We start from the raw sequence: 21,643 nt of genomic DNA, 5'->3' as shown, positions 1-21,643 counted from the left end.
CCTGTGTTGCTTGCCCCCACCCAGCAACCATCCACGTGTTGCTTGCCCCCACCTGTCCTCTCTTTCTCCCTCACTGTGTGCTTAATCCCACATGCCCTCTTTCCCTTCTCCTTGTTGCTTGTCTCCAGCTGCTCACCTGCCTCCCTACTATTCTTGCACAATCCACAGTCCTGCCCAAGTGTTGCTTGTCCCCAGAGTGTTGCTTTCCCACAACAGCCCTCCCGACCTGTTGTTGTTTGGCCGCATCCACCTTCTCACTCCCGTGTTGCTTGCCGCCACCCCGCCTCCCTTCCCCATGTGCTTGCCCTACCCTCCCTCTGTTGTGTGTGTTGTTATTTGCCCCCCATCCGTCATATTACAAAAAGTGTTGTGACGTGGTCACCACTGGCTGCGTCATAGAACTTTTTTCCTCACAATCCCCACCTTTCGTGTTTCCTACCCCTGCCCTCTTTGTTGCCTCCCCCTCTCTTCAAGTTGCCTTGGACCTTGCCAGCAATAAAACAATAAAAAAAATAGTGCTACGATATGCCAATGTTGGTTGTGTTATAACCATTTATTACACATTTTTTAACCATGCAGCACGGCAGTTTAGCTGCTGTACAGCATGGCTAAAAATATTGGCAGAACCAAAAGCTCTTGTCTCATAGGCGAGACCTATTGGCTGTACCAATGCTTGTTTCCTTTTGCTTAAGTACTATATGGGAGGGTATGTGTTTTCCAGCTCTCTCCTTTATGTGCTTCCCTCTCAAATACCTGGCCACAAGCTCTATGTTGCAGTTTGTAGAAGCACATGCATAGTGACGCATGTGTCATTACATGTGTGTGTGTCTACAAAATGACAGTTACTGCAGCAATGTCATTGTTTCTTCCTTTTACATGTATTTTTGGCCATTCTGCACAGCATCATGCAGATGCGGTACAGCATCGCTAAAAGGCAATGGCAAAACTAGTAGGGCCCAAAGGTTTCACCTACCGGCTTTGCCAATGCTTGTTGTTTCTGCAGAAGCTACCTCTGTTTTAAACCACATTTGGTGGAGGTAGTTTTAGGCAAAGAGCAGATATTTACTGGTAAGTGGGTTAAACAAGCATTAAATCATTTCTTTATGGAATATGTGTTATGTTACGTTATGCTGTGCAATATGCCACAGCATGCAGTATATACTATGTTGCGGCATTATTTAATTTTAGGTCATGTTATTGCGCTTCTGTGCTAAATCATTGGTGAAAGTGAGTTAAGGCAGGATAGGAGCTTTATTAGTCGCATTTACAACCTTTCTGCGTGAATTCTTATGAATTATCTGCGAGAAGTTATTTTCTAATCTTAGTTTTAAGTGGACACAAGTTGTGCTTTGCCTGTCACCCTAACTGCAAAATGTCTTTGTGTGAATGGTGTCCTATGACCTCTTAGTTGGCGGTTCAGTCTTGTCTGGAGCACTTGCTTCCTTCTTTTTTCTTTATTTATCATTCTCACCCCTTGCCTTTGGCTTTGTTTATTAAAGAAGACACATCTAATCTCCAACCTTCCTACACCTTTGGCCTCCGTCTGCACAGTTCACCTACAAACCTTATCTTTTATTTGTTCACTTCAGAGTTTATTTACTTTTGAGGGTGGTAGTGGAAAAGGCTTGTTTCTGGTGAGAGGCGTGGGAGCGGGGGTCCTCTGTGGATTAAGGTGGCTGTACATAGAAGGCCTAAATAAAGGAATATTGTAAATGTCCAGGTATATGCAGTTATGCGTTTCTAGCCTATGTGTGTGGATTCATCCTTTCTATATAGCTTATTTTTGGATACGGAGAATGACTAGGAACAGTAAAGCATGGACAGACTGATGATAAGTCAGGTGTGGGTCCTGAATAACGAGAAACATCGACAGGTATGTATAGATTTTTTTTATACCTAACTCCACATCTATGCGCTGACTGGAGTCTAAATGCATAACCTGGCGTTGGTTTCCTGGCTACAATCACCTATTTTCTGCTACACATCTGGTTTTCTGCAAAGTTAATGCAAACCAACCCATAATGAGCCCTGTGCAGACAGGCAATGGGCACATTGCCATTATGCAACTTCCAGATTCCTGTGAATGTTCTCCTTGTAAACGTACACCAAGCGGCCCTATGTTTGCTTTGGTCTTCTGACACTCTGCGACAGTGGTCCATTACACAAAAGTTGCCAGGGGCCATTATCATATGTCAACAGGTGGCTCGCATTGAGGCCTAAACAGAAATGGAAGGGAACTGACACACATCACTCATATTGTGCCACCCAGTTTAGTCTAGTTTTCATTGGTCATCAAAACATAAACCATGAAAGTGGCATCCAATGGTCAAGACTGTGGTAAAATCCATTGTTGGGGTCTAAAGGTGTCTAGGTGTACGTAGTGTGCACAGTAACAGCTGCTACCGAATGGGTGGTGGGGCGGGAGAGAAGGGGGGTGAAGAATAAAAAATAAATAAAAGCAGCGTTATCATTAGTCTGAGTGCTGTGGTTCGGCGCTCAGAGAAGTACTGGGAGGCTATGCATGTTCTCAACCCTGTGCAATACAGCGGGTGGGGAACATGCTAAGTGCGCATGACTGTTTGGCGTGCCCAAGAAGGCCGGCCTAACTGTCATGCGCACTTAGAAAGTGCCTACCACTCCTCCCCCAGCTCTGAATAGCCCAGCCCCGCCCCCCATCCAACTGAATCAGTACGGAAAAATAAAATGATATAATAACGTTGCGTTATTATCATTTTATTTTTCCCTTTTGAACTGCTCAGTGAGCAGTGGGGCGACACTCCGCCAGACCAATGAACGATAATGCTTTGAATCTTCTTCTCCGAACGTCTAAGTTTATTTTCATTTACTTCTAATAGATACTGCTCCGTCTGTTAGCCGTATGTCTGCTATCACATCTGATATTATTGTAGTGTAGTCATATTTACATCTGTGCTGGCCTTCAGTTGTCGTCTATGTAGTTGACAGAGTCTTGGCTTAAGTTCCACGGATGTAGTAAAAGGCTGCCAGGAAGGTGAACCACACCTGCCCTTGTGGACAGATAGCAGCCATAGTTTACGACAATAAAGGGAGCAGGACATGGTTGTTGCTGTAGTAATGATAATAATGACAAATGCTCCAGGCGCTTTCCCTCATATTAGTTGGCAATGATTCTCAGTCTGTTAGTTTTTACTTTGTTCTGCTTGTCCTTAAGAAAATCATGGGTGGAGATCAGTTGCCCTTTTTCAGAACATATGTCAACATGCTTTTAATAGTGGGTTAGGGACAGAATACGTCCTTAACAACCCATGATTACCCAACCACTATATCGCATATTGGGGCTGATTATGAGGGTCGGAGCCTTTCCTATGGCATCGTAATCAGCTGTTCGAATTTATTTCCGACCGACACATTTTGATGGAAAGGAATCCGAACTGGATTTCCGAATGGCATTCGGAAAGCCCAAAGCCTAAAGTAATCCCAAGGGCGGCTCTTTCTGCCTGAGGGATTACAACGTCAGATTCCAACAGCCTTTCTGTGCAGGCCTCTTTCTGACACAGAAAGTGCTGTCAGAAATCGACCTTGGGGTCCCCCAGCAGGGCCCTCATGGGTGCACGGCCTCTGGTTGGAGGCCGAGGGGGCACCCCTGTTGATCCTGCACCCCATGGCAGGCACCTTGAAGTGCAGAGATGTACTGCACTTCTTCTCCTTACAATGCGAGCATGACTTCCGGTCGGAATGCATGCTCCCATTGTAAAGAATAGGAGTGTGACCAAACAGTTTTCAGTGGCATCCTAATTCCTGGGTTGGTACCGCCGACAGGTCGGTCGGTCCCAATACGGAATGGATGTCGGACAGACTCAGGTCCGTCCGACTTTGAAATCGGGCCCATAGTTGGGACACAATTTTTCATCTACTCTACCATCTGCCGCCTTACATCCTACTCACTTGCTCACATTGGAGCCAACCTATTTTTGCAATTCTGCAGTGATTATTCCAAACAATCTGTCACCTACTACACATTTTACAATGTTTAACAAAAAAATATAAAGGAGCAAAAGTTATTAAAAATGTTGCACATATAATGCAACCCTGATCCAACATTTTTGCAAAATTTAACTGACTATACTTTATCTGTTGTTTGTGATTTGCAGACCTAAAGGAGGTGATGATGGTGGTTATTTCATATTTAATGTTTTGCTTTGGATTTATGGACACCAACTAAACCTTAGTCTGACCTTCATGAGATAGATTTTAAAACATAGCTTTTATGTGTACATTATAAGAAGTGAACTTTTTTATTTTAAATAATTTATAGCCTTATTTATTAATTTCATTTGTAAATCAATGATTTAAACCAAAGTACTGGTTAATATTCCAGAAACAGGAACAGCAAATCACCAATGCATTTGTTGCATACTATAAAAAGGTTTATTCCTTCACAGTAGGTAGAGTATTCTTTTTTTGGTTTAATGATTTTTATTAATAAATTCGAATAAAAAGATAGAACACAAGGATTGTCATCAGTCCAATACAATGTCAATATTAAATAATACCAATTAGGATCTTAACATATGAATATATTCCAAATTGAGAAAATAGCAGTATGTGACAATAAATATAGAACAAGTATATTTTATTTAAGAAAGAGAAAGAAGGAAAGAGGGAAAAAAGTGACTTAGAAATAGGCAAGGAAGAGGAGAGATATGTAGTAAAAGGGGAGCCAGAGTAGATAAGATTTGACTTTCTGTGATAACGAGATATTGGAAATAGCAGCTATTCTATGTTCATCACAAATAAAGTTCCACCAAGTTAGTCACGATAGTCGTGTGCTCATGACAGCCGGGAGCCGTCCAACCGTTGCCGCTCCGCCCATGCGCGGCTAATTCCCCGCCTGTGCGGGCAAATTAATTAGTGGGCGGAGTTCGGACGGCTCCCGGCTGTCATGAGCACACGCCCACCGTGATTTATGACCGCCGGGAGCCGTCCTGAGTACCTGGGCGCCACGTCCAGCCCCCCTCGCACAGCGGCGGAATTTGCCACGCGTGCAAGGGGTTAAAATAGACAATTTAGAAGTGTCTTTCCAACAAGAAAATATCACCTTAAATGCAATAGCAATAAAAAGATCCAACAACAAAGGTTTAATATAAAAACAGTTAAAATCTGATGAAGTAGTTCCAAGAAAAACAATATGAATTTATAATTGAATATTACATTGACATTTATTTTTAGACATGTTGACCAAACTGTTTCGCAAAATGTAAACACATTTGGACAATAGTTTAGCAAATTAATTAAAGTTAATGTGGAAGAAGAAGAACAACAACATAGAGAAGAAATACATTCAGGAGAAATGAGGGCTCTGTTGTAAATAAAAAATAAGGATTGCGTAATACGAGCCCCTTTAGATGTTTTAAATAGTTTAAGCCATAATTTACCCTAAGTCGGACAAGGGAGCGAAAGAGATAAATCAGCTTCCCAAGACAATTCAATAGGAGTTTTAGGACTGATAAGAGTATATGATAACAACTTGGTGTATAAATAAGCAGCTTTGGGTATAGAGCCATGGAAATAGTATGAAGCAGTGTTTGGGGGTACATAATACAATATATGGAGGAAAATGAGTGGCTGTTACATCGTATTGAAAGGAAGTTGATAATAGATTTAATCCTGTAAAAACGAGCTTGGTCATTTATATGTAGTTTTCAGTTGGGAGAAAGGGATAACAGAATTACGCTGTACAAGCTGGCGAATGAACGTTATACCATTTTCTTTCCAGTGTTTATAGTAAAATGATTTGCAGCGAAATTTGATACATTTGTTATACCAAATAGAGAAGGAAAGAAAACATTGATGTGAATCAAAGCCTGAAGAAAACATTGTGTGTAACAATTTTTGTGAGTATTTTAGTATAGGATTAGTTGATGTGAAAGTACAGTTAGACATAATGGGCCCGATTCACAAAAGTAATCTGAGACAAAATCCTAACTTTACGACTTTCGGTCTTCACAAAAGGCATTTAGGAGTAGTAAAGTCAGGATTTTGTCTTAAGTTTGTCTTACGTTTTCCATCGGGGTATGGAAACATCACAAAAATCTTGAGTTAAGGCAAAAGATTGTCGAATTACAAATGCAGAGTGATAGAGTCTAAAATCAGGGCATCGTACCCCACCTTCATCCTTTGGACATTTGAGCTTAGTTAAAGCAATATGTGAATTTTTATTATTCCAAAGGAATTTGGTACATAGTGAATTAATTTGAGAGAATTAGGAAAGAGGTATCTTAAAAGGCAACATAGACAATGTGGAAAGGACATTCGGTACGATCATCATCTTAATGGTATCCAGTCTACCCCACCATGACAGATGGAGAGGAGACCAAGCTGAAACTAATCTCTGCAGTTTGAAGTTTAAAACATTAACATTATTTTGAACATTGTGTTCAAAATAGTAGAGAAGAACCAGATACCAAGATATTTTATTTGGGTAGGGCACCAAGTAAAATCAATATTAGCAAACATATATTGATAACATTAAGAATTTAATGGTAATATTTCAGTTTTAGAAAAATTTAATTTATAGCCAGAAACATTATAGTATAATTGAAGTTGTGCAAAAAAAGGAGTTATAGAGGAGATGGGATTGGACATATACACCAACATATCATCCACATAAGCTAACAGTTTGATTTCAGTGGAATTATATTTAAAACCCGATTTAAGGTTATTGCAACAAATGCATTCAAGAAATGGTTCTAAACAAAGAACAATAAGTAAAGGCGATAGAGGGCAGCCTTGATGCGTACCTCTGTGTGATTGAAAAAAGGGGAGAAGCGACCATTAACAAAAACACTGGCACGGGGAGCAGAGTACAACAATTTTATATAGGAAATTAAATTAGGTCCAAAACCATATCATCGAATGGTGGTAAACATAAATTGCAAGCTAATACGATCAAAAGCCTTTTTGGCGTCAAGGGATAGTGCGGTTAAGGGAGAGTGATATTTTCTAACATATGTGATAATATTTGAAAACATTCTAGCATTATCAGCATCCAATATACCTTTAACAAAACCAGACTGATCAGTTGTCACCAATAAGGGAACAATAGATTCAAGACGGGGTGCTAGAATCTTAGCAAATATCTTACAGTCATAATTAATTAATGAGATGGGACGATAGTTTTTACAAAGGGTGTGATCTTTATCAGGTTTAGGATTGAGGACAATCAAGGCTTCTAGAAAGGAACCAGTAGCCTTGGAATCTAATAAAAAAGAGTTGAAGAGTTCAAGGAGTTTAGGGGCAAAAATAGAAGAAAAGGCAGAGAAAAACTCACCATCAGGTCCCAGAGGTTTTTGCTTTTTTTAAGGACTTCATGGCCTCTAACATGTTAACCTTATCCGGGATATGAGGAGGACTAGGGAGGGCATGAAAAAAAGTATGCATATTATGATCTAAAAGGTTGGTGTCCTCCGAGTAGAGACATTGATAATATTCTTGAAAGTGGTTGACATATCTGTGTCGGAGGATACAAGTTTGGTGAGAGATTCATTTCGAATTGGGCCAATGTTTTTATGTTCTGACTTAATTTAAAAAAAAATAGCCAACATTTTACCTGCTTTAATTTGGCCACCGCGGTATTTAGATTTAATTTTGAGGAGGATGTTACAAGCATCAACAGTTGCATGTTTATTAAGAGCAGACTTAACTTTAATCAACTCATGTAAGATAGAGGCTGATTTAGAAGAAAAATAAGCATGTTCTAGTGTTTTATGTTGCTGTAGTAGTGTTGCATTTTTGTCATGAGCTAGTTTTTTCTGATTAGCTGAGTAGGCTGTGGTAAAGGCACAGAAAGATGCCTTAAAAGCAGCCCATGTATTAGGAATAGAAGTATCTAGAGGGTTGTTAAGATAGAAAAATGAATAAATAAAGGTATTAGCCTCTGAGAGAAATGTACCACCAGATAAAAGGGAATTACTAAATTTCCAAAGACAAGTTTTAGAATTATTTAGAGATAAATCAAAGGAAGAGAAAACAGGGGCATGACCAGAGATCAAAATAGAACCAATCTGTGAGGAATGGATGGAAGGTAATAGGGATTTAGTAACCAAAATATAGTCAATTCTAGAACAAGTGTGACGCACATTGGAGAAAAATGTAACTTCAGAAGTATCAGGGTTACGTGTTTTTCAGACATCAAACAATGGACGAGTGGCAATGGCAGATTGAAATCCTTTCTGGGATTTATCAGGATTAAATTTCCATTTAGACTTCCTATCAGTGAAGGGATCTAGCCATTGATTGAAGTTACCTGCAACAATAATGTTAGGAGTATCGATAGATGTTAGAGTAATCTTAACATTGTTCCAGAAATCTGGATCTGGTTTGAAGGGACCATAAATGTTAAATAAAGAAAGTTGTCTATTATGAATGATAACCTTAACCAATACCCATCGTCCATCATTATCTCATTGAGTTGATATAATTGGTGCATGTAATGATTTATGAAAAATAATGGCAACACCTCCTTTACGATTAATAGTAGAGCAATAAACAATTTGGCCTATCAATTGCCGTTTTAAGTTAAGTGATTCAACATCGTTACAGTGAGTTTCCTTCAAAAAAGTAACATGTGAAGCAAATCTAGACTAATGCTAAAGTAACTTTTGTCTTTTAACAGGATGACCCAGACCACGAACATTCCATGAGACAATGTTAAACATAAGGGGGAGTGATGGAAGGACACAGGAACCCAGGTGACAAGCCGCAAAGATACAGAGGGAAACAAAAGAATTCCAATGGTTAATATATATGTAACATGTAGACAATTTAAATATAGAGATAGAGGAGACAAAGGCTCACCAAATAAAAGGAATAAAGAGAGAAAAGAGAAATGAAGAAGAATGAATGAGAAAGAAATAGTAGAAGAAAGAGATAGATCAAGGAGAAAAATCCAGATCTACCAGGAAAAGCAGAGGGAAAGGGCATGGGACGCACCAGCACATAGAACAAGATGAGCAGCAGGGAGATAATCATGAAAAAAAAGAGAGAATAGCTGTGTGTAAAAGTTATGGAGTAAGAAGGAGGGAAATAAAGGTTATGCAAAAGTACTAAGAATTAATAGGGAGCACTAGGCAGAGGTTATCCTGTCATGGGGCGGAATGCTTCGGAGAAAGGATTTGAGCTTAACAGGGTCATCAAAAGATCGTGTAGAACCTTCATAAGTAATTTTACATATACAAGGATGCAAGATGCCATAACAAATGTGTAATTGTCTCATTTGTGTGCGCAAAGCAATACATTCTTTCCTTCTGGTATGCATTGCATTGGAGAGATCTTGAGATATATAAATATTATGTCCAGACCACATAAGATGATGCTTTTCTTTTGCCGCTTTCAACACATGAAGCAAATCTGAAAATTCCAAAAACAGCATTACAATTCCTCTAGGTCTGATAGAGTGAGGATGGATGCGACCAACGCGGTGTGTGCGTTGAATGTTCATGGTTGGTTCTCGTTGAAGCTCCAAAAGCTCAGGGAGAAACTTTTTCAAGAAACCAAGGAGGTCAGGGCCCTCCAAATTTTCTGGAAGGCCATATAAACGTAGGATATTACGTCTATTTCTATTTACGAGGTCTTCTGTGTGGAGTTTGAGCTTTTGGATTTCCTGTTCCAGGAGAGGAATCTTGTTAGTAGTGTCATGCAGATCACTGACGCACTGTTCCATGTCAAACATCTTAGCTTCCATGGTCATCCATCTATCCTATATTTGTTGAAGCTTTTCATTAGTAGCAGTCATGAAGGGCTTTAAGCCTCTCACCTCATCAAGTATAGCGTCAAGCACCGGGTGTGAGATGATAAAATTGGTTCAGGGTGGATAATTTTTCACCCATTTAGGTTTGCTGCCAGATGAAGAAGGCTTGGTGGTGGTTAGAATATCACTGGCCATTTTGGCGTAATGAAGAGGACGGTGCATTGACTTTGGTAGAGACTTGAGTCTGCCCATATAATGCAATTACAGTATGTAAAAGTATGCACTTAGTTTTAAAATAAATAAAGAAAATTGCAACTGGGCAAAAATATGTTGCTAGGAAATTAAAAAGCGCAATAGTTCACTAAAAAGTGCAGTGAAAGTCAACAGCATAAAGACACCTCAGATTATATTTGTTGAGGAAGAGTGGTTGCAGAGAAGAAAGAATGCCAAAAGAACTCTATATAAATATATAGTCATATGTACTTTTATAGCATTCAAATAAATATGGGGAATAATTAAAAAAAGAAGAAAAAAGCATTGAGAAAGGTTGCTGAGCGTTTTATTGGGGAAAACACTGGTTACCTCAGCAGGGGGGTCATGCAGTGAAGGCAAGCGGCAGGCATCTGAGCTGGCGGCCGCTCGCAGATGACAAGAAACTCACCGCCACAGCTCCGGGCAAGAAAGAGCACGTCAGAAGCCAGCCCTGTCAGGAAATATTGCCGGTGGATGGAGGCATCACGGAGCAGAAGCAAGTGCTCCAAATATGCAGAGACGGCTTCAAGAACGACAAAACTGCTCCGGACTCAAAGCGGAGCTCAAGGAGATGACGGAATCTTGTCTGGCACTCAAACCATGCCCCCTCAAGCTAAGAAGTGAACTTTTTTTTCCATGAAGTACCTATGTAAAATTGCTTTCTGCTGAGTGTAACATCGGATATATTTTACACAAATTGCCTTTCTATGATAGCTAGTAAAGATGTATTAATAAGGAGATGTTCCTGTTCCCCTGCATGAAAAATTGTAATTGCTAGGTGAATGGCAGTTTGACTACCACCTGCTTAAAGGGAGTTGTTTTCTTCCCTAAAAAAACCTCAATCGTTTTTTGAGTGATTAGATACCTTTTGTATGAATAAAATGTCTACGGTCCTGAAGAAAGCCAATTGACCTTCTTTGGAGCTACAATTTGTAGACCTTTGTAATGCTGGAGTGTTAATAATTTCTCCTAAGTTCTTTCCATAAAAAAAAATGTTTAGACCTTGTATTGCTCTTCCTTGCTCATACTCCGACTCTCTGTGCTTTGCATAATTTCTAGAAGTGTGTAAATCTCCACAAAATTACTTGTCAAAGTTGCAGTGTTACAGTATATCAATTCTGCTTTCTAAATACCATCTTTAACTTAACCCCTTCTGTGCCCATGACGTGCTGGACACGTCATGAGGCATTCCCTGGGGAATCTCTCTGGTGCGGGCACCAGAGGGATTCCCTTTCATTCAAAATAGCCTCGGGAGCTGGGGAAGAGCTTCCCCAGCTCACGATCGGCGCGCACGTCGCGCCGACATCATTACAGTGAAAGTGAAACTGAAATGAACCAAGAGGCTCATTTCAGTTTCACTTTCTACGTGCTCAGGGGGCTATCTCAGCCCCCTGAGCACTTTGAAAGACGGGAGAGGTATCGTTGGAAAGGGGAGAATCTCCCCTCCCCAGTGGATCCCTGCTTGGGGATCACCACAGGAGGGCGATCCCCAAGCAGGGATCCACCCACTAGACACCAGGGAGGGACGAGTGGCCCCTTGGGCAAGGGTCTTTGCTCCCCCCAATTAATTTTGGCAACATTTAGTCTTTTTGCCCCCCCTGGGGGGGGGCAAAAAGCCCACTAGACACCAGGGAATTTTTTTAAAAATAAAAATAGGGGTGGGGGCTGCCCAAAATGGGCAGGCCCATGTCCCCACCCCACCCCCAATTACTACAGTCTTTCTGCCCCCTGGGGGCAGATGGGGCATTGGCCCCTAATCTGCCCCTTCGGGGGGGGGCAGAAAGCCCACTAAAAGCCAGGGATTAGTTTTTAGGTTTTTTTTAGGGTGGGGGCTGCCCGCAACGGGCACGCCAATGCCCCCACCCACCCGCCACCATTACAGCCTTTCTGCCCCCCCTGGGGGGCTGATGGGGCATTGGCCCCCAATCTGCCACCCCGGGGGGGGGGGGCAAAAAGCCCTCTAGACACAAGGGAAATAAAAAAAAAATATAGGGGTGGGGGCTGCCCAAAATGGGCAGGCCCATGCCCCCACCCCACCCCCCAATTACTACAGCCTTTCTGCCCCCCCGGGGGACAGATGGGGCAGTAGCCCCCAAGCTGCCCACCCAGAGGGGCAGAAAGCCCAGTATCCACCAGGGATTTTTTTTCCGCAATTGTTTTTAGGGTGTGGGCTGCCCGAAACGGGCACGTCAATGCCCCCACCCTCCCCCCGCACAAAAATGACAGTCTTTCTGCCCCCAGGAGGCAGATGGGAGCTGTAGCCCCCAATCTGGCCCCCCCTGGGGGGCGCAGAATGCCCACTAGAGACCATGGATTTTTTTTGTTTTATTAGTGTAGGGGTAGGGGCTCCCCAAAATGGGCATGACAATACCCCACCCCACCCCCAGAGAAATTCCAATCTTTCTGCCCCCCCGGGAGGGCAGATGGTGGCAGTGGCCCCTGATCTGCCCCTTGGGGGGGCTGAAAGCCCACTAGGCGCCAGCGAGTACGCAGGCTTTTTTATGCGTGGGGGTGGGGGCTGCCCAAAATGGTCATACCAATGCCCCCACCCCCACAAAAAATAGCCACAGTATTTCTGCCCCTTTAGGGGCATATCGGGATGAAGCCCCCTTCCCCGAATTCCCCCCAGGGCGGCAGAAAGCCCACTGGGCTCCGAATTCTTTTTAGCAATGTGCATACCTGTGGATTTTGGGCCCTAGCGCAGTTGGCACGTAGGCAAACCTAGCAAACCTGTACATTTTTTAAAACTAGACACCGAGGGGAATCCAGGATGGGGTGACTTCACTGGCTCACCAGGTTCTGTTACCCAGAATCCATTGCAAACCTAAAAATGTGCCCAAAATAACACATTTTCCTCACATTTCTGTGGTGGAAAGTTCTGGAATCTGCGTGGGTCCACAAAATTCCACCCACCCTGCGTTCCCCAAAGTCTTCAGAGAAAAATGGTACCTCACTTGCGTGGGTAGGCCTAGTGCCCGCGTCAGGCAAGGGCCCAAAACCTATTGAGGAGACATCAAAATTACCTATCACAAAACAACCTGGTTTTGCAAAGGGGGTCCCATGAGTTTTTGGCCCCGGGCTTGGCGGCCATCTAGGGAAACCTACCAAACCCACACATTTCTGAAAACTAGACACCCGGGGGATTCCAGGGAGGTATGGCGTCCTTTTCTTGGGATGAGGGGTGAGGTCTTGATGATGAAGCATGCCACTGGAATTTCCATTGGGTGTGAGTCTTTTTAACTGCAGAGGTATGGGAATGACAGATAACTAAACCTAATCTCAGTGGGGCTCTCTGTTGTGGATATTGTTATATAGTTGCAAGTGGAGGGAACCCACTTGAAAATACTTCTAGCTCCCCATTTCTTTGATTTGGTATCATGTTAAGAGAGGCTAAAAGATCCAATATAACAAGTACTGCTAAATATCCTCAGCATTGACTTTGAGAGTTCATCAGCCACTTAGGCCAGAGTCAACTTAATCCCATGCTATGCCCTCATTGGCTGGAGAATTTAGACTCAGTCCACAGATGTTCAGCTAGACGAAGACTATGCTATCCAAACCCTTGCTTAATAACTCAGATTAGTGATCAGCCAATAATTGTTATTGCTATTGGTAATTAGCACTTGGGTAGTGCACACTGACAAGCTGATCAACATCAGCTCTGCTTACTGGGTGCATCCCTTTCAAATACCTATGTCAAAGATTCAGAAACAGGGTTTCCTCTTATCCTAATTTGAAGTGGAAAGAAAAAATCAGTGATGGAGACCTGTTCAAAATAATTTTCCTCTTCACAGAACCTTCAGTAAGTACGAAAATGTATAATATCATTTAGGTATAGTTCTTGTTACAGTGACCACCACAAAGAGATATTTATTGAAAGTGCCCACAATTGTGTCTAATGCCATTCCAGATTCATACATATCATATTTTACTCACTTCTTTATTCATTGCCATTTTATTGCTCCCATCAAGATGCACTGTCACTCATTATTGGTGTTTATGGATGACTGAAACTTCGAATAAAGGAACTCTATAGATTGAAATGAGTTAGTGAATAGAAACAGATTGGGTTCCAAGAACTACTCATAGCCAGGCAGCCTAAAGCATTAAAGCTTTGGGTGGGCAGGAGTCTGGGATAAGAGCTGTAAAGTCTTATGAATGGATTTTCAAGGAAAGGGAATTTATCATGGCTCTGTGATGTGGGATAACAAGAGATGCTGTAAATTCCTGAAAGGGCAATTGCCAGTAAGAAAACGAAGTTGCTCAGATATACAGCTGAGAGAAATGCGCAAGCAATTAGAAGAACACAAGACAGTCTATTTGTTTTATGAGAAACTAAATTCTTTCTGCCCTGCAATAGGATTCCTAGGCTGTACAAGATGTTATCTAGTAACATGCAGGCATTGGCTACACAGTGTGGTATGCAATTCAAAGAGAGAGGCTTCTGTACTTAAACTGTGACAAAATCAGGCCCGGCTTTAGGGCAGTGCGACTGGTGCGGCCGCACTGGGCGCTGACCTGTGGAGGGGGACGCTGCGGCCTCAGGGGGCGCTGTGTTTAGCAATATCTTATGATTGGAGGGATGAGGTGCTCTTTTGCTGGTGGTAAAAAGAGAATCCTAGGAGGCAGTCATGGGACATTGGGGCGCCAAAAGTGATTGTCGCACCAGGCGCCACCAGCGCTAAAGCCGGCCCTGGACAAAATGCCCATTCCTATCATTTTAGACAACACATTTTTAATGCACACTGGGCGGTGGCTCCTTGAAAGGGAATCAGCTTCCCCACCTATGGATCTTTATTGGTGTAATGCTACAGTACTTGACAGATGTTTCAGGGCATTCTGGGATTCAAGAGGTATCAATTCATTAGGCAATGAGCCAAATTTGAAAACATTTGTTCACACGAATTTTCGATTGCATTTTCTGTGCACCCAAGCACTGATTCACAAAATAAATGGATGAGTGTGTAGAGACCATTACACAAGTGCTGTGCTGCCTTTCCAGGGTGCGTGCTCCATGGATATTTGACAAGCATTGGCAAACCTAATAGTTCTGACTTTTGTGTAACAACATATGTAAATACATGCATTCACAGATATTGTTTACATGCACTGCATACACTAATCCATTTATCACATTAACATCGGCCCTGTTTTTTTCCGGTTTTTTTTAACCTACAAACCCTTTTTTTGTTGATTTTTTTGTATGCAGCGCAAACTCGATCCGAAGGTAATGGAGTGCTTTACATAAGCACCAGTTACATTACACAAGGGCATGTTCATTTTTTTAAATGTCTTATTTTTAGGCACAGGAAGATTACGTGATTTGCTCAGGAACACAGGATGTTGAGAAGACCCGGAGACTTGAACCTAGTTCCCTGGTTCCAAAGTCGGCAGCTCTGGCCCTCCCTGGCTTTGCCATTGCTGGAAATAAAATAGAAAAAAGGGACGATATAGAATGCCTGTAGGAAACAAAGAAGAAAAGGTGACAAAAATGTGATTAATGAGTGTACCTTTGAGATGTAAAATATTACCTCAACATTCTAATGGAAGCACTTCCTGAAAGCAGGACAATATACCAAATAAACGAATAGGATGCGGTGTGGGTGTAATACTCCTCTTGCTGGAGCCAATACTAACTCCATATAGATTTGATATAATTGGTAATAATGCACCTTGCAGACAACTGCACTGTCAAACTAGACCTAAAACAAAGAGGTGAAAGCTTGCTGCTTGAGGGGTGCATTGTATCCCAGGAGACATGTGGGTGCAGTATATTGAAAGGCCATCCTCCTCGGCGTCCATGCTAGTCAGGAAGTGCATTTCCTGGCACAGGTCTAGAGAAACTATGCAAGGAAGGGTGAAGTATTTGATTTCTACCAGGGACTTTTTACTGTGGTGGTGTCTTGCCACATAGAGCAGACCGAATGATAAAATAAGCCCTATGTTGTGAGTAAGGGATTACATCCTTTTTAATGCGACCCCAGATCAGGAATCACACGCCACACGCATGATCTCACCTTTCTTGTCAGTGAAAAATTGGTAACATTACCCCACTGGCTTTTGAGATTATTTAAAAAAATCAGCAGTCAGAAAAAATACAATATTGGGGCACAGGTATGCAACTAACACATATAGAAAGAAAGAATACAAATTCACAGTAGATATATCTGTGCACTACATATGTCCAATTACTGCCATTCACTTAATCAAATACTTGTAATGTGGTTAAAGGGTAAAATCCATGCAGACCCTTAACAATAAACAGAAAACCATATCTTAATGTGCTTTGAAAAAAGACACCCACCCACATTATAGTCCAAAACAAAACCCTTAAATCAATCTAAATGGTCACCAATGCATAACAGCATATTATAACACTCTGTTCTCATTCAGGGTGATATATGATATGGCGTTTTTTTAAAGCACCAGCTCTTTTGAGACTTTATTTTTTAGGGCTCTGAATTTTCCTTTTTTAGGCTTTTCACGATCTATCATTCGCGCCATCTGATCGTATAGTATTTCCATATATTTTTGTAGTAGCACTCCAAGAAATTCAGTCTCCGACCCTTTGCCTCTAAGGATGTCACACCAACATGCAGAATACCTAAGGGTTCTTCTTTAGTCCCTGTCCTGTTCAATATCTGCTTCCTCTGTTTATAATATTTAATGACATTCTGTTTTTATGATTGTTTGAATTATCAATCGAATAAAGCTGTGATTGACATTCCACTATGGGCAAAATCTTACGTGGATGATAAACAGTTGTAAATTGAAACCTCACAGGATCCCATTTTAACTGCTGGCATTTTATAGAGTCCTTAATGACATAAGAAGTTCTGATTTAGCCCTGACTGACATTTCTGGCATCATATACAAACATATAACAAAAAATCTTGGAATTTGATTTGAAGCAGACCTCTCCCTAAACAATCAGATCAGCTCCATAGTTGGCAGCTAGGTCCACCGACGTGTGTCGCTTGGTGAAGTGGGTACAGCAGCAACTCACCTTGCATTCTCCCTGCATTCCAGATATGTAGAGTCCAAATGCCAGACTGGTCAGCCCAACCGTAGGGATCAGAAAAAGAGACCATATTGAAGCAACCAGCAAGTGCCTTCTATGGCGTCCAGTGATCAAAAGAATACATTATAAAAGCTGCTGCTTTCAGGGCTTTGACAGTTTCTCTCTCAGTAACCTCAACCAAGATATCTGGGCCTGCTTTTCTATTTGGAACCTCAGGGGATGCATTACAGATGCGGTGCATTTTCCTTCATTGCGCTGGGCTCACCTTTAGAAAGGTGCGCCCAGTGCAATGTAGGAAAATGAGCCGTATTATGATAATTGCCCTGCCCTGGGGGCAGCAGATTCATGTGAAAAATGGAGCAGCTGCTTCAAAGCCACTCTGTGTTTTCACAGTGCAGGTGGTTACCCACCTGCACTTTGAAGGGAGATTAAAGATCCCATTGCAGGCAGGTGCAGGCAGTGACTGCACCCGCCTTCAAGGGGATGTCTGGGTTCCCCCTCCAGAGAGCTTCTCTCAGGGGGCGCACTCACAGTGCGCAACCTTTTAGATGGCACACTGTCAATGCCCCTCCTGAGAGCTTCTTTGCCTCTGCACCTGCGTCTGTAATACCGCACGGGTGCAGAGGAGGAGGGGTTCCCTCATTTGCATGCCCCACACAAATGAGGGAACGCCCCCTGAAGATAGCGCTGGCGCTTTATGTGCACCAGCGCTATCGGTATGACAGAAGGGGCCGCACAAGCATCTTCGGCCCCTTCTGTAATACCAAAGTGCCCCGGAGTGCACAAAGCGGACGCAACCGCCTGGGGCTACTTTGTGCAATATGGCCCCAGGAGTACAAATTTAAGATTACTCACCCCCTCGCTTCAAACAAACCTCCAAAGGTGCTAGATCATAATCTGCTCGATTGGGAAACAAGGAAACCCTACCCACAAGGAGCCTGGGTATTGTGTGCTGTAAGGAAACAATAGCTCATGCGGATTAATACTTATCAATATAGTATGTAATCTAAAATAATAATCAAAAAAGAAGCGGGGATTGTGAAAGATGTCAGAAGAAAAGGCAAAGCCATACACGTTTGTTCTTTTTTGTGAAGAATGATCTTCGTTTATATTACTAGAATATTTACACAAAAGGTGCACATAGATTTACAATACAATTTTGACATTAAACAAACAAATTACAAATTAGTGTCCCAATGAAGAAAAACCTTAAACAGACAATTAACATAACATACGACATACAAACAAGGTTTCCATTTCACTTTACAAAGGCAATCACAAACACTTAATAATTCAAATTGACAACACTTAATTAATATAGGTGTTGATTAGTGATTTGCCTATCGCGTCAACGGCGTTTCGACCCTGTTCCAACTTAAAGGGTCTCGTCAGGACTGTCTAATATAGGGACACCTTAAGGTCCAGGACTGGTGTAGCGTGTAAATATACAGTGACACCGTGTTCAAAAACAAAGGATAAAATATACTCACAGGTACCCAGCCGGGTGCCCTGTGAGAGGAGACTCACACGGAGGCAGTGGCCCACTGTAAATCGATGCGATCGTAATTGTACGTGATGTAAGGGTCCTTCAATATACCACACCAACTGAAGTTCCAAACTTTTGTATAGCTGTCACCTCGTATTAGCGAGTCCGATCAACTCTCTCCCTTCTTACGGGTTTCCGAATATCCCGCGGAGTGCTGCAGCAGGCAAACAAGGTCCTGTCTGTGGGTACCTGTGAGTATATTTTATCCTTTGTTTTTGAACACGGTGTCACTGTATATTTACACGCTACACCAGTCCTGGACCTTAAGGTGTCCCTATATTAGACAGTCCTGACGAGACCCTTTAAGTTGGAACAGGGTCGAAACGCCGTTGACGCGATAGGCAAATCACTAATCAACACCTATATTAATTAAGTGTTGTCAATTTGAATTATTAAGTGTTTGTGATTGCCTTTGTAAAGTGAAATGGAAACCTTGTTTGTATGTCGTATGTTATGTTAATTGTCTGTTTAAGGTTTTTCTTCATTGGGACACTAATTTGTAATTTGTTTGTTTAATGTCAAAATTGTATTGTAAATCTATGTGCACCTTTTGTGTAAATATTCTAGTAATATAAACGAAGATCATTCTTCACAAAAAAGAACAAACGTGTATGGCTTTGCCTTTTCTTCTGACATCTTTCACAATCCCCGCTTCTTTTTTGATTATTATTTTAGATTACATACTATATTGATAAGTATTAATCCGCATGAGCTATTGTTTCCTTACAGCAGATCATAATCTGGGCTCCAACTACTGGAACTCATTGACCCTACATCTTTCTCAGCCTTGTCTGGCTTCAAAATATCTTTCAAAACCTACTCTAATAGATGCGTGTTGTTTAGATATGCACCCAGAGACCTTCTCAGCAGAGTAGGAGACATACATGCAGTCAAACGAGTCAGAAAGTAAGTCATATGCCTAAGGGAAGATTTGAAAAAAAAAATACGTGGAAAAAAAGGCCCTTGCCAACTTCAGCGGTTGTTGGGTTGGCCCTTGGGCTCCCTGAGGACAGCCTGGCACGCCTAACTTACCTACTGAAATCAGCAATGCAATGTTGGAATGTGTGCAATGATAAATCAACTAAATGTTAACTGATACATTTGCCCCCCTGTGTATTTAGTTTGCCAGGTGATAGGGACATTAGCAAAATTAACACATAGGTGTAGGATGTAACGCAGAAACTAAGTGTAGAGAGTGGAAACAATATCGATACCAAGATACTATTTTGTAGGGACTCATCTGAAGATCAGAGGTTATTCTTAGATTGTTGAGGGTTGAATTTATTAGCACAAGTAAAATAATGTGAAAAGATCTCCCCTCAAAAAAGGATGATGAACTAGTCATCAACATTTCATATAATAATACACTTGGCTGGGTACGGGCAAACTATGGGGGATATTCACAAGGATCTATCGCTGAATTAACGGCACTTTATCGCAGCCAAAGTTGTGATAAACTTATCGCCCCAATCACAAGCTGGCGTTAGCAGCCCACAGCACCAGTTTACCCTTGATAGCAGCTGCAAAATACATCGCCACAGATGATCCCCGCAACTATCGCTAATGAGATGCAGAGTAGGCGTTCCCATGCCAAAAGCCGCGACAACACCACCCACAACATTCACAACAACCAGCCAGAACTGCGATAAGAACACAAAACAGGTGATAAGACGCGTTAGCAGCAGGAAAATAACACCTGCTTTGACCTGGTGCAAAGTCGGACCACAGCCTGCACCACAAAAGGGAGCATAGCCCACGGCCACATCGGAAGGGCAACAGATGCCATGGAGCCACTGGTCATGCGACCCGGACACCCAAGAGAGCCACAACACCCACCCCCACCCCCACCACCCCAGGACCCCAACCCCCACCCGGAACACCCCCCCCGGACCACCACAGAGGCAGCGCAGACAAAGACAGCGGATCCTCAGGAAACGCACCAGCCTCCCAGACCCAACACCTGACAATGTCATTGCCCACTACAGGCTCAAAAGGTCAACCATCCTACGCATCCTGACCAACAACACCCAACAGGCTGACGGCAGTAACACAGCAGACAACTAACATCCCACCCCACACAAAGCTGCTGGCTGTGATGCACCTGTTGGCCCCTGGTACCCCCAACCAACAGCCGCCAGAGTCGGAGGAGTCACACAACCAGCCACATCCAAGTCCCTCACCCCTGTCCTGGACATCACCATCAGCCTGGTACCCCAGTCCCCAGATGTCCAACACAATGCACAGGATCCGCTGTAGACCAAGCAAGAACCACACGCCATAGCTGGATGCACACACGTGTTGGGGGCAATCCACAGCACACATGTCATACCTGTGCCCCCTGGTGACACAGGACACAATCACCGCAACAGCAAGCACACATCTCACATCAATATGCAGGCAACAACCGAACACCTGGGAAACTCCACCAATGTCGCCTCCAAATACCCAGCCAGTGTGCATGGTCTCTTCATCCTCCGACAGTCGATCAGCAACCAGCGTTCAAAGGATGGCACCTGTCGTGGATGCCATCATCAGACTGATACCCTGCTCGGCACTCCAGTTGCCACTGACTCAGTGCACCGGAAGCCATCGTCCAATACTTATTTAGTTTTGTGTTGTTGAGAGTTTGCGCATCAATGTCACCTCAAGCAGTGTGGGAGACCTGGGACGTTGATGAGGAAGATGATGCAGGTCTAACACACCCCACTGCATCTGCATCAGGAATGTCTCGAAGGGACACAATCCGAGACTTTTTCTTCACATGGGAGCCCTCAGCTGTAGTGCCGCAACCTCAGTGCACTGCAACTCACGGACACTTCAGTTTGCTCATTGTGTGCCCTCTGGACTTGCTCAGGCTACCTCCATGATGCTCCGCAGTTGTCCCTGTGATGCTGGTGTTGTCTGTTTACGTATTCATTGTGTTAACTGTTGTATTTGTTGCCAGCACCAACAACTCCCTGAGGGCAGGCTTGCACCCACCCCACACACATCCAGCACAGGTGTCACTGTATATGTGGCCCTACCAATAAAAGGGGCGGGCGCACACGCACGTAGCCCTGTGGTCTTGTTGTATGCATGAGAGCCCAGGGCCCTACGA

This window comes from Triturus cristatus, chromosome 6 (assembly GCF_964204655.1).
Source record: "Triturus cristatus chromosome 6, aTriCri1.1, whole genome shotgun sequence".
Classification (NCBI taxonomy): domain Eukaryota; kingdom Metazoa; phylum Chordata; class Amphibia; order Caudata; family Salamandridae; genus Triturus; species Triturus cristatus.
This window is presented reverse-complemented; position numbering follows the sequence as displayed.